Source organism: Apium graveolens, chromosome 6 (assembly GCF_009905375.1).
Source record: "Apium graveolens cultivar Ventura chromosome 6, ASM990537v1, whole genome shotgun sequence".
NCBI lineage: Eukaryota > Viridiplantae > Streptophyta > Magnoliopsida > Apiales > Apiaceae > Apium > Apium graveolens.
Genome location: NC_133652.1, coordinates 177,925,930 through 177,938,695, shown reverse-complemented (window position 1 = coordinate 177,938,695; position 12,766 = coordinate 177,925,930).

Genomic DNA, 12,766 nt, shown 5'->3' with positions numbered 1-12,766 from the left:
AGGGTAGAAGAGGCTCTATTGGATCCAGATTGGGTTTTAGCTATGCAGGAAGAGCTCAACCAATTTGAAAAAAACAAAGTATGAAAGCTGGTAACTAAACCTAAAAACAAGAATTCTATTAATACTAAGTGACTATTCAGAAACAAGATGGATGAAAATGGCATATTCATAAGGAACAAAGCTAGATTAGTTGTACAAGGATACTCTCACCAAGAGGGAATAGATTTTGATGAGACATTTGCTCCAGTTGCAAGACTTGAAATTATTAGAATCTTTTTAGCCTATGCCTATGGATATAAAAAGTGCATTTCTGAATGGAAAATTGGAGGAGAAAGTATATGTTAGCCAACCTCCAAGTTTTCAAGACCCCAATTTTCCAGACTATGTATACTATCTATTGAAAACACTTTATGGATTGAAGCAAGCACATATAGCCTGGTATTATACCTTGTCAAAGTTTCTTTTAGAAAATCACTTCACAAGAGGTACTGTTGACAAAATTCTTTTCTTTAGAAATGTAAATGGTTCTACTATACTTGTTCAAATCTATGTGGATGATATAATATTTGGCTCTACAAATGATAAACTTTGTAAAAAGTTTGCCAAATTGATGCAAAACAAATATGAAATGAACATGATGGGAGAACTAACTTATTTTCTTGGTTTAGAAGTTAAGCAAGTTAGTGATGGAATATTCATTAGTCAAACTAAATATATGTATGATATTTTAAAAAAGTTTGATTTAGTGGATTGCTCCTCTGCAAAAACTCCCATAACCACTGACACTAAACTTGAGTTGAACACAACTGAAAAGTATGTTGACATTTCAAGTTATAGAGGTATGGTTGGCTCACTTTTATATTTGACATCTAGTAGGCCTGATATTATGTTTGCTACATGTCTTTGAGCTAGATTCCAAGCTAATTCTAGGGAATCTCACTTAGTAGTTATTAAGAGGATTTTCAGATATCTCAAAAGGACACCAAACCTTGGCATTTGGTACCCTAGAGATTCTAGTTTTGATCTAATTGGCTATCCAGATGCAGATTATACAGGTTGCAAGATTGACAGAAAAAGTACAACAGGGACATGTCAATTTCTTGGAAATAAGCTAGTGTCCTGGTTTAGTAAGAAACAAAACTTAGTTTCTACTTCTACAGCTGAGGCTGAATACATTGCTGCTGGCAGCTGTTATGCACAAATTCTATTGATGAAAAATCAATTGTTGGATTATGATCTACATAGAGACAAAATTCCAATCTTATGTGACAACACAAGTGTCATTGCCATTACTGAAAATCTTGTGCATCACTTAAGGACAAAGCACATTGACATCAAGTATCACTTCATAAGGGAACATGGTATGAATGGTGTTGTGGAACTTCATTTTATTTCAAGTGAGCAGCAAATTACAGACATCTTTACCAAGCCACTTGATGAACAAATATTTACTAGGTTGGTAAGTGAGTTAGGTATGCTAAACTACTCTTAATTTACAATTATTGATGTCTATGCAACTTGTAATGCAGCCAGAAATAAATTTGATTTTTTTGATCAAGTCATGGAAAAGTGAAATTTGGGCTAAGCCAAAATTACTCTTTCGATAGATATTTCTTATCCGTTGAAAGTCAAATATATATCTGGATACATTGTCCTTTAACGGATAATGGTACATTTGACATCCGTTGATTTGTATCAATCATGACCGTTAATTCTAAAACATCATCCGTTGAAATATGTTTAAAGTCGTGTATGTATACGTTGATGGACAGTTTCAGGATTTTTACAGTTTACTTTATTTTTAAACGGTTATTTTTGGCATAAAACATTGGATATTTATTTTTATTTTAATCATTTGTGTGCCTTAATTTGAGAAAATATAAAAGCTAACTCACTTTCATATCTCACTTTTATCTCTCTTTAACTGTTCAATGCAAATTTTATTCCCCTTCTTTCCAAAACCCTCTTTTTCTCTGTAACTTCAAACTCAGCAAAAATGGCACCAGTTGTAAAGATTATGTTCCAATATAAGTTCATATATGAGAATAACAACTTCGTGGCTCTGCTAGACAAGAGCGTTGCTCATGAGGACTATCACAGAATGATGGATTTCATAAGCAACTGTAAACTCAAGTATTATATGCTCGAGTCACCAGTCATCTATTGTGAAGTTGTTGAGGATATATGAACTACTGCTGTCTTCAACTCTAAGGACATGACTATTTCATTCACTCTCAAAGGTAATAACTAATGTATCAACTGTGATGAGATTCAAGCATGCTTTAAATTGCCAGAAAATAACACAAATAATCCACACACTGATGTTGTTAATATGCTTAAGTGCATGGGTTATGCTTTAGACACTGCTAGTCTAGGAAGCATTAAGAGAAAAGGACTTAGGAAAGAACAGAGCTATTTGTGTGATGCCTTTATCAAAGTGTATTCTAGTAAAATAAGTAATTTTGATGCTGTTAATTCTCCTTTAATCAACATATCGTATATGCTCATGTATGACAGGTATTATAATTTTAGAAAATGTATCATGCTAGAGATAGGGTATAAGCTAGGGTATGTTCAAAAGAGGCCTAAGAATGTGTATTATGTTAGATTTTTTATGATGTTGGCTAACCATGTTTCTAAGGACCTACAAAATGAAAACCCATCCAACAAACTAGATTGTTGGGTTCAAGAGAAGAGGGTGCTTTCAGACCTCAATGGGAACAATCTCAACAGTGAGGTGCCTCTCAATTATCTTCCTATCTTTGAGGCACCTCAGGTAAGTCAGGTAAGAACCTCTATCTCTATCTCTTCCCAACTTTCAATTTCTTTGCTTTCTACAATGGCAATGGAATCTGTGACAGTGACCAAACAGATTCCTACCCAAGCCACTAATCCAAAAGTCTTAAAATCCAAGTCAAGGAAAAAAACCTCCAGTGTCTCTCAAAAGACACTATTTGTAAAAACAACTAAGGCGCCTGAGGGGAGTGTTCAAGGTGGTGAGACATGTGAGGGAAGGGGTGAACATCGAAGAAGCCCCGGGGATAAAAAGAGTGAGGTTAGTGTACCCCAAGCCAGCCACACTACAGTCTCTCAAAAGACTGTAGTGCTACAAAAGGGTATAAGCACATCCCTAGTTACATCCTCCCAAAAGGGTGTAACTATTGAAATAGGCTCCCAAGCAGGAGCACATGCCAAAACGAGTAGGGAGACTAAAGACTTATCTCAAACCTACATTAGGAAGAAAAGATCTAATATAATGGGGGAATCACAGGGTGCACAAACAGTGCAAACCAAAGTCACGGACATGGTATCTGCACCTTCTCAAAGTAAGGTTGATGTTGCTCCAATAAATGTGGAGTAAAAGCCCCACTCTCTAACAATCGAAACATCTCAAACACACAACTCTCCAACTATCTCTCTGGATGTAAACATGATTTATATATCAATTCCTGATTCTGCTCCCAGACAAAAGGAGAGGATGAGAGCTTAATTATGCATATTATTTCTTTAAGTGTGGCAAAAGAAAGAGAGAGGAGTTCCACCTTAGAAGGTGAAGGTGAGGGTGTGAGGATAGTGAGCCAGGGGTAGCCCCTGATGCAAGAAAAGAGAGAAAATGAGAGAAAAGCAGGTACAGGAGATATAAAGGTGGCAACCATTGCACATGAGTCAATGAATGTCAATGAAGCTGTAAAAAAAAGCTATATCAGCAACATTAAAAAGTTGTAATAGACTCCATTTCCTTGGATGCTGAGACATTTACTCATCATGTAACAGTCTATCAAACCTTGGCTATTCAAGACAATGAGGAGGCAGAAAGGACATTAAATTTAGTACACATAATTGAATCAATGCAAAGGGCCAAAGATGAAATCTCTACCATGCCTCCTATAGTTGATGATGAATTTGACATTGAAGATGATGTTGATGATTTTGATGAAGAGTCTGGTGAAGATACCTGTATGGACATAGGGGGAGATGTGGGCCCGAGTTCTACAACTGATATGCCTGATTGGATGCTCAGCAAGGAGTTTAGCTCTCATCATTTTAACTCCACTCTTATAGAGCTCATTAAACAGATACAAACAGATTTATCAGCTACTTCAAATGCTAGTACAAGGTCTCTTTTTCAATCCCACCTAGAGTCTCTACAACTTCATAAAATTCAACAACTCAAACAGCTCTAGATTTGGATGTTTTAAAATAATCTATTGATGAAGTCAAAAAGGACATGTACAACAATATGGATGAGAAGCTTCCTGAAACAACCATGAGAGAGATACAACTGAAGCTAAGGAAAGAAGGAGACCTATCTAGGAAAGTTGAGGCTTTGGATAAAAGAATGATTTATGTTGAAGCTTTCTTGGCCAAGATACTTTAAGGTCAAGACACACAAACTCAGTTACTCCAACAACTGATGGCTGCACAATCTTCAACCTCTACATTTTTTCTTGATGATAACAAAAGGGGGGAAGGATGTGCATGTACAAGTCACTAAGGTAATAGTTCCCTCTATTAATTTACCAAAGCCACCGGTAAGGGGAGAGTTGGACGACATAGACTTGATCAATCTAGATGCAGCTGAAATGAAACTTAAAGAACAATAAAAGAAGATAGATCAAAAAATAGCCCAAGTATTTGGTTCAAATACAAAACCATCAGAATCTGTGAAACATATCACACAGCTGAAAGTCTCTTACATTAGATGAATTGAAGCTGGGAAAGGGTGAAAATGGAGAAACATAACTTGAAAATGTTCTAAAGCCTATTGTGGCACTCAAGCCTAAACCTTCAAAACCTTCAAATTTTATATTTATAAGCAAACATCCAATGGAGCTAGATTACTCACCTCTCGGGCCTGATGAGCAAAAACTCATGGGCAAATCAATTGATAGCTACAAGACAATTAAAGATTCAACATTGAGAAAGAAGATATCAAGAATTTACAGACATGAAAAATTGATCTGTATAATGAGTGGACATTTCAAGTTTCGAGAAGCAAAGAAAGAAGAAGACTTGAGACTAAAGTCACGGCCAAAGCCAAAGAAAAAGCAATCTACTAAGAAAGCTCAAAAGAATATTAAGAAGCCTACTACTGAAACTGAAAAGAAATTGGTTGATAAAAAGGAAGAGAAGCCTGAGTGGAAAACAGGCAAAAGAATAAAGATGAGACATGGTAGGTGGTCAAGTAGAATTTCAGGGGAGAAAAATAAGACATTTTGTTCCTTCTACTCAATCAGCTGTGCCCAAAGAGGAATCGGTTGAAATCAAGGTATATCATGAGGTAAACTATCATGGTGAACCAGTAGTGCCCAAAAAAGAACCTATAGATTGGGTGAGTTTTCCAATTCCTGATTTGAATATCCCCTTACCAACCAAGAATAGAACATCAAGAAAGAAGAAGAAGCCTACCCTACCTTCAACAAGAGCCATCTCAAAATCCTCTTACTGTGGAAGAATTGAAACTGGAAAAGGGTGACAAGGGAGGGACATCACTTGAAGATGAACTCAAGCCTGTTGTGGTGCTCAAGCCAAAACCATCATCTTTTAGGTTTTTAAACAAACACCCAATGTTGATGGATTATTCACCTCCCAGGCCTGATGAGAAGAAACTTCCGGGCAAAATAATTGCTAGCTACAAGACAAATAAGGTAGTTTTTAGGAACAGAATGGCAAGAATCTACAGACATGAACAAATAATCTGTGTATGAGTGGGCATCCTTAGTCTATAAAATCAAAGAAAGAGGAAGACATGAGAATCAAACCTCTACCAAAGCCAAAGAAAAAGCAGGCTAAAAAAAATTGAGAAGCCTGTTTCAACATCTGAACAGAAAATGGTTGATAAGAAAAAGAGAAACCTGAGTGGGCAACAGGAAAAAAGGTCAAGGTGAAAGCAAAGAGGCCAAGAAATATTTTAGAAAAGGAAAGTTAACCATTTCATTCTATGCTTACAAGTCAACCAACTGTATCCACCATGGAAATAGCTGAAATTAAGGTCAATTTTGAGGTCAACTTTCATGGTGAACCTATAGTGCCAAAGGATGAACCTATAGATTGCGATAGTTTGTCAATTCTTGATCTAAATATACCAGTGCTAATCAAGAATAGAACTCAAAGAAAAAAGAACAAGCCAACCTTGCCTCCAACCAAATCCATCTCAAAACCCGAGCCTATTGTCAACAAAGATGATCAACTCTACATCTGTGACATTAAAGAATTTTTTGATATTCAACTGGAAGAACTAGATGAAGTGAGAGAAATTGATGCTAATTACAGGCTTTCAGAAATATTGGTCTTTAGATACAAGGGTGGTAATGAGATAACATGGCCAATCTACAGGATTCTCAATGAAAACTACAATTTCTTGGTCAAATTATTTTCTGCAATGAAGAAGGACTTTGGATTCATAAAAGTTGCTAAGTCAGAAATATTCAAAAAGATTAGTCAAATCAGACAAAGCTGGAGAGATCCCAGTGCACTACCAAGGGTTTTAACTATTCCAAACACTGGGAATAGATTGCATATGAAACCCGACTGGATCATGGAGTTTAGAGATGAGAAGTATGACAAAAGATTTTTTAAACTTGAAGACCAACTTAAAATTTCAAGTAATAAAACTCTCAAGGAAATGCAGGAGATGCTGGATATCAATGAAGAAGATGAAGCTGAATTTTACAGACACCTTCAACTTCAGATTGAGAAAAATAGTGAGAAATTGGGGAAGAAAACAAGGGAATCAAGGAAAAGGAAATTTTTTGCTCAGTCTAGAGGAGCACCTTGATAATGACATGTAAACTCTTTCAACTTTTTTTGTATATTTCAATTTTAATGCAGCACTTTGCAATTTATCTACTTTTTTATGTATTATTTATATAGGGTCTTTTGTTATCATCAGGTCAACCTGAATTTATGCCTATAATTCAATTAGACATAAATTTGGGGAGATTGTTAGGAATATGTTATAGTCTTGATGATAATTCATCAAAACACCTTAAGTAGATTTATTTAGTGTCTTTTGTAGCCTTAAATGGATAATCTCAGTTAGTCTATCCGTTGAAGGAGTAGCGTATATGAATAAGTATGTAGCACATTCTGTACACTAGAATAGCCGAGGGATTTGGTAGTTTTAACAGTTTTGAAGTCATGTTGACTACTAGCAAGATATGCAAAATAGGTGGGCTAAGTGTAAATATAAAATGCCTTATAATTTTGTATAAGTGAAAGAGTATCAACTTCTATGAAAATAACTTCAACTGCTAAACTACAAATATTTAACGGATGACTCTACAAGTTTCAACGAATAACCCAGTATGCCTTCAACGGATAAGTCAAGCCTTCAATGTATATTAGTTAAAGATGTCAACGGATGCTATCAAGAAAGTTTCAATGGATGACATCAATATAAAGCCAACGGATAACATTTAAAAAGCTTCAACGGATAATCAACAAGATAGCAGTTGATAGGGAGTTGACAGAAGCTGACAGAGTCACATGGGTTGATAGTGCACATAAGAACTGTGGCAGCCTGATTGCAGGTTTTAGAAGAAAATGAAGCATTTCCATTTTCATGCAAAGCAGGCTCGTTCAAAGATATTGTATCTGTTAGGAATATATGTGTATTAGTTTGATGATAAGTTAAACAAAACACTTAAGTAGAAATCTAGTGTTTGTAGCCTCAACAGATAAGACCACTTTGGCTGTCTGTTGATGGAGTAGCTTTACATAGAAATAAGTTTAGTATTGTAGCACATTTCAGTCTTTGTAAATAAGTTATAATTCTTAGAAGTTGTAGGAAATTATAAGTCATGTTGACTACTAGTGGATATGCAAATAGGTTGGCTAATTGTAAATATTTCATGCCTTGTAATTTTGTATAAATAAAGTAGTATCAACTGGTAAATTAAAGACCTTCAACGGATGAGAAATAAAGCATCAACAAATGTCTCTAAAGCTTCAACGGATAACATCCATCAACGGATGAGTGCATCAACGAATAAAGCTTCAACTGCTAAAACATCAACGGATACGAGCATCAACGGATAAAGCCACCAACGGATGAAAGCTTCAATGGATGCTCAGTTCCATAGCAGTTGATAGTGACAATTCATAAGCTGACAGAGGAACATGGGTTGACAGAGACAATTGGAATGTGGTAGCCTCTTGGAGGAATCAAGAAAAAACAACATTTCCATTCTGGTGCAAACAAGTAAGTATTCAAAGATTCACATATTATCTTAGATTGCATTGGATAGAGAAATGAAGAAGAAACATGTGAAGAACTATTTTATAATTGTATTTTATTTTTGTCTTCACTTGAAAAACTTGGTGATATATAAACCAAGTTGCAGCTAGTAATTAGGTGTAAATTTTCCAGAGCTGTTTAGAAAAACTTAGAGAGAAAATCATCTAGTTTGTACTAGGAAGCAGCTGTGTACAATTCTTTGTATCACAGATTTTCTGAAATACACATCTCTAGTGGAACAATAAATCCACCAGAAAAGTTTTTAAAGCCTTTGTGTTCTTTACATTTGTATTTTGAATATACATCTGTCTGCACTTGCTCAAAGCAATTCACACACATCTGTTCATCATACACTTAGCTTTTGAAACTGCTCAAAACTTGAAAAAGTTTTGAGATTTACATTCAACCCCCCTTCTGTAAATCTCATTGTTAGTTTCTTGGGAATAACAATTGGTATCAGAGCAAGCTCTTGACATACAAAGAGTTAAAGATCTATTCTAATAACATCATGAGTAAGAAGGATATTGGAGTGAAGATTCCAATCCTGGAAAAAGATAATTATCATCACTGGAAAGTGAAGATGCATCTACATTTTCTCTCTCAAGATGGAAGCTACATAAACTGCATTGAGAATGGTCCTCACAACCCTCATAAAGTGGCCACAGTTGCTACTGCCACAGTTGCTGTTGGACAGTCTATTCCCAATCCAAGAGCAGAATGGGCTCCTGAAGATATTGAAGAGGTTCACAAGGACAAGAAGGTCATGAATATTCTGTTTAATGGACTAGACAAAGATATGTTTGATAATGTCATTAACAACCTCTCTGCTAAGAAAATTTGGGATACTGTACAACTTATCTGTATAAATTACAGCAAGTTAGAGAAAATAAAATGCAGCTTCTCATTCAACAATATGAATATTTTCATTCTGAAGAAGGAGAATCATTGAATGATACTTTCAATAGATTTCAGGGACTGTTGAATGGATTGAAGCTGTATGGCAGAGTGTACCAAGTCAAGGATTCCAACTTAAAATTTCTAAGGTCTCTACCAAAGAAATGGAAGCCTATGACTGTTTCACTAAGGAATTCTCAAGATTATAAGGACTTCATGTAATAACCCCAAAAATTTTGGACATTTTGTAAACCTTATGAATAGTGATTTTGCTGATAATGCTGAATAAGAAAACTTTTCATGCCACACAATGTAGCAGTTCTTTTATTGATATTCTGAGGTCTTATTAGTACTTTATATGGTATATGAGTGTATGTAAAGATCGTCAGAATCCAAATCCGAACACTTTGATTTTTTCCCGAAAATCCACCAGATACCGAAAGAATTGAGTATAAGGTAACATGATTAAAATGATTTAAATTCAAGGATTATAAGAGAGGATCATAAAAGGAATATAAATTATTAAGAAGGTTTTAGGGGAACCCAAGTAATAAGATCTCGGGTATGATCTCTCAAACGATAAACGAGAACGAAAGTTAAGCGAACCGTAAAACAAATAAGCGACCAAGAGACAAGCTTGTACAAGAAGCCAATGATTGTGACATCATCAAACCACAAGGAAGAGACATGTGGCAAATGGATGACATAGACATGGTGACATAAGCATGACAAATGGAGGGATTGTTGGTTGATTACAAGCCACACAAATTTTACCATGGTTAAAAGGTAATTAAGAAAAACAAAAGGAAACAACCAAGCAAAACAAATCAAAAACACAAAACACAAATTAGAAGTTGACTTTTGCTTTCCAAGAACAAAAGCTCTCGGCCAAAACCAGAGCAGCAACTTCAAACTATCATATCTCCTTCAATACTCACTCAAATAGTATGTTCTATAGCTCTTTGGAAAGGTATTGAGATTGCCTACAACTCTTTTCACAAGTCTCGTCCAAATAAGCATGGTAAGGCCCTCGTTTTGACAGTTCTTTCAATCTGACTTTTAGAAACTTCAAAACCTAACTTTGTGTTCTTGATTTCTTTGGAAAGATCAAGCTTGTAGGAGGCTCCCTAAGACTTCCTAGCTACTCTAATCACTCCAAGGAAGGTATAACACCTCCAAACCCTAGCTTTACTTTGAGTATTATGATGGTTTTGATGGTTATAGTAAATGAGAAGCATGATGCTTGTGTGTTTAGAGTTTGGATTGGATTTGTAGTGATTTTGATGTCGAAATCTTGTTTATAGTTAATGAAACTTAAGTATAGCTAGTAGTTCATGTGTGGGGTTGTATAAATTGGAAAATCTTGAGGTTTGGGGACTGATGTAGTAAGGTTTGGATGAGGGTTGGTTGTATTGTTGGTTGTGAGTTGAATGGTGGTTGTTTGGAGTGGTTTAAAACTTGGTAATCGCGTAAACATAGTTGTCGTAATGCCCAATTTCATACAACTGCTTGTTCTTAGTGTTCGGGACAGAGAGCTAACTATTGAATCTGTGACTTTTCTATGTTTAGTTAGATTATATCGTAATCTTCGTTTTGATATGTGGTTCGCTTGAATCCGATGTACAGTTTAGGAGAAACGACCGTTTTAAGTAACGGCGTTTCGCGAACGAACCATTACCCCTCGCCTTACTTTGAAACCTTGGTTAAGGACTTTAAATGACTAATTGGGGTATGAAACAATTATGTTAAGTGGATTAGGCAGTTGGTAAGGTACTCGCGAAAGAATCGCCTTAAAACTCTTAATGGTTAATTTATTAAAAATGGTGGAGCCGAGGGTACTCGAGCGACTGAAGTGAATCGTTAAGCGCGAAAGCGAACGTCAGGGCTCTAATTGGTTAAAGTCTAGTTTCTTAAGCGACCGGGGTCTAATTCCGACTTATGTTGGTGTTCATAGGTTATCGGATCCACTCTAAGTTTAAGTCTATCCGGGAACACTCAGACAAGTTTTCTACCCGTTATATTATTGTTGTGATGTATAAATGTATATGCATTATCTTGTGATAAATGCATGATTGTTATTAGCAAATCTTGCAATATATTGGAGCATGTTGATATGGTATATATGCATGCCTATTTTTAAAATCTTGATATCTAATTGTTGATTCAAATGCTTATAAAATGCATAATACCTATGTTAGAGATAAGCAGTAGCTGCGTATACCCTTAGTATAGGGGGCCCAAAGGTGAACATTTTCTAAAACCGGGAGTCGATGTTCCCGAGTATATTATATATATATATATATTTATATATATATATTGATATAGTTTTCAAAACTATTAATCGAATAAGGTTTATTTGATAGCTTCATTTTATTTAATGAATATTATTCTGAATATTCATTCGAGGACTTATGACTCTGTTTATTCTATTTAATGAATATTAGTTTGAATATTCATTCGAGGACTTATGACTCCGATTATTTACTAAATAATATTCTTTATTTTATTAAAGAATGATGTTTTGATAATCAAACTTATTTTTGATTATTCAAATAAAGATCGTACTTTCGTATAAGTATATCTTTGGTTATTTAATATTCGTTTCAAGTATGAGGTTTAAAACTTCTACTTCTATTATTTTTATAAAGATTATTCTTTATGGGAATATTATTTAAATAATAATATTCAGATATTTTCTAATATATTGGGACTGATTTATTTTAATAAATCAGCAGTACTCCAAACATTCTTAAAAATATTTTCGAGTCTTCAAAATGATTTTTAAAGTTAGAGCGGATCCCAAAACCCATTTTTATATTTAAGATCTTCCTTTCGAAGGGGATTTAAATACTCGTTCAAAACCTGAGGGATCCGGCTCTGTGGTGTGTTTTATATTCGCAACAAGGTTGCTGTGTTGACAAAAGAGTTTTTGATTACTTACCCAACACTCGGGAAGTAAAATTCTGGGAACAAGTTAATCCATTAACAGGCATCGCCTGGGAAATATCGGTGAGTTTTCCTTTCCAACTAGATACGACTTCTTAGTGGAGCCGTATCAACAAGTTTCCACTTGGGGAAAGGGAGAACGAGCTTTACGTTTCAGGGTCATGGATTTCATCTGAACCAGGAGTGGCGTAAGTGGTCGAGTGGCGCCGGCCCAGCCTTATTATATTGGCCCAAATGGCCTGGAAGTTCCGCTAAGACGGTCCATTCCTTAGGAGTCCAGTGTTCGGTTGACAAGTAAATCCGACAGGTTCTCCTCTACATGTAGAAAATGGCGGGGTTGCACTACTACGACCGATCATCGTAAGTGGTCTTCCTAGCGCGGCAAACTCCCGTAATGAGTTCATCATCCAGTTAGATATTTCTGCAACACTACCCGGAGCATTTCGGTCGTAAGTCTACAGATGGGTGATTTCCGAAACATTGACAGGGTTAAACAATTATAATGGTGTTTCCATTAAATGATGTATCTCGTAACTTTATTTCTTTCAAATGATATTTTCAAAGATTGAATCTATTCAAGTCTTATCTTGTAGTCTCATCAGTGTGATGAACTTCTGAAACTGATTATAACTTGTACGGTGGTAGTTCAAGTAGTATTTAGAAAAGATATAAGTATACTGGAGTATC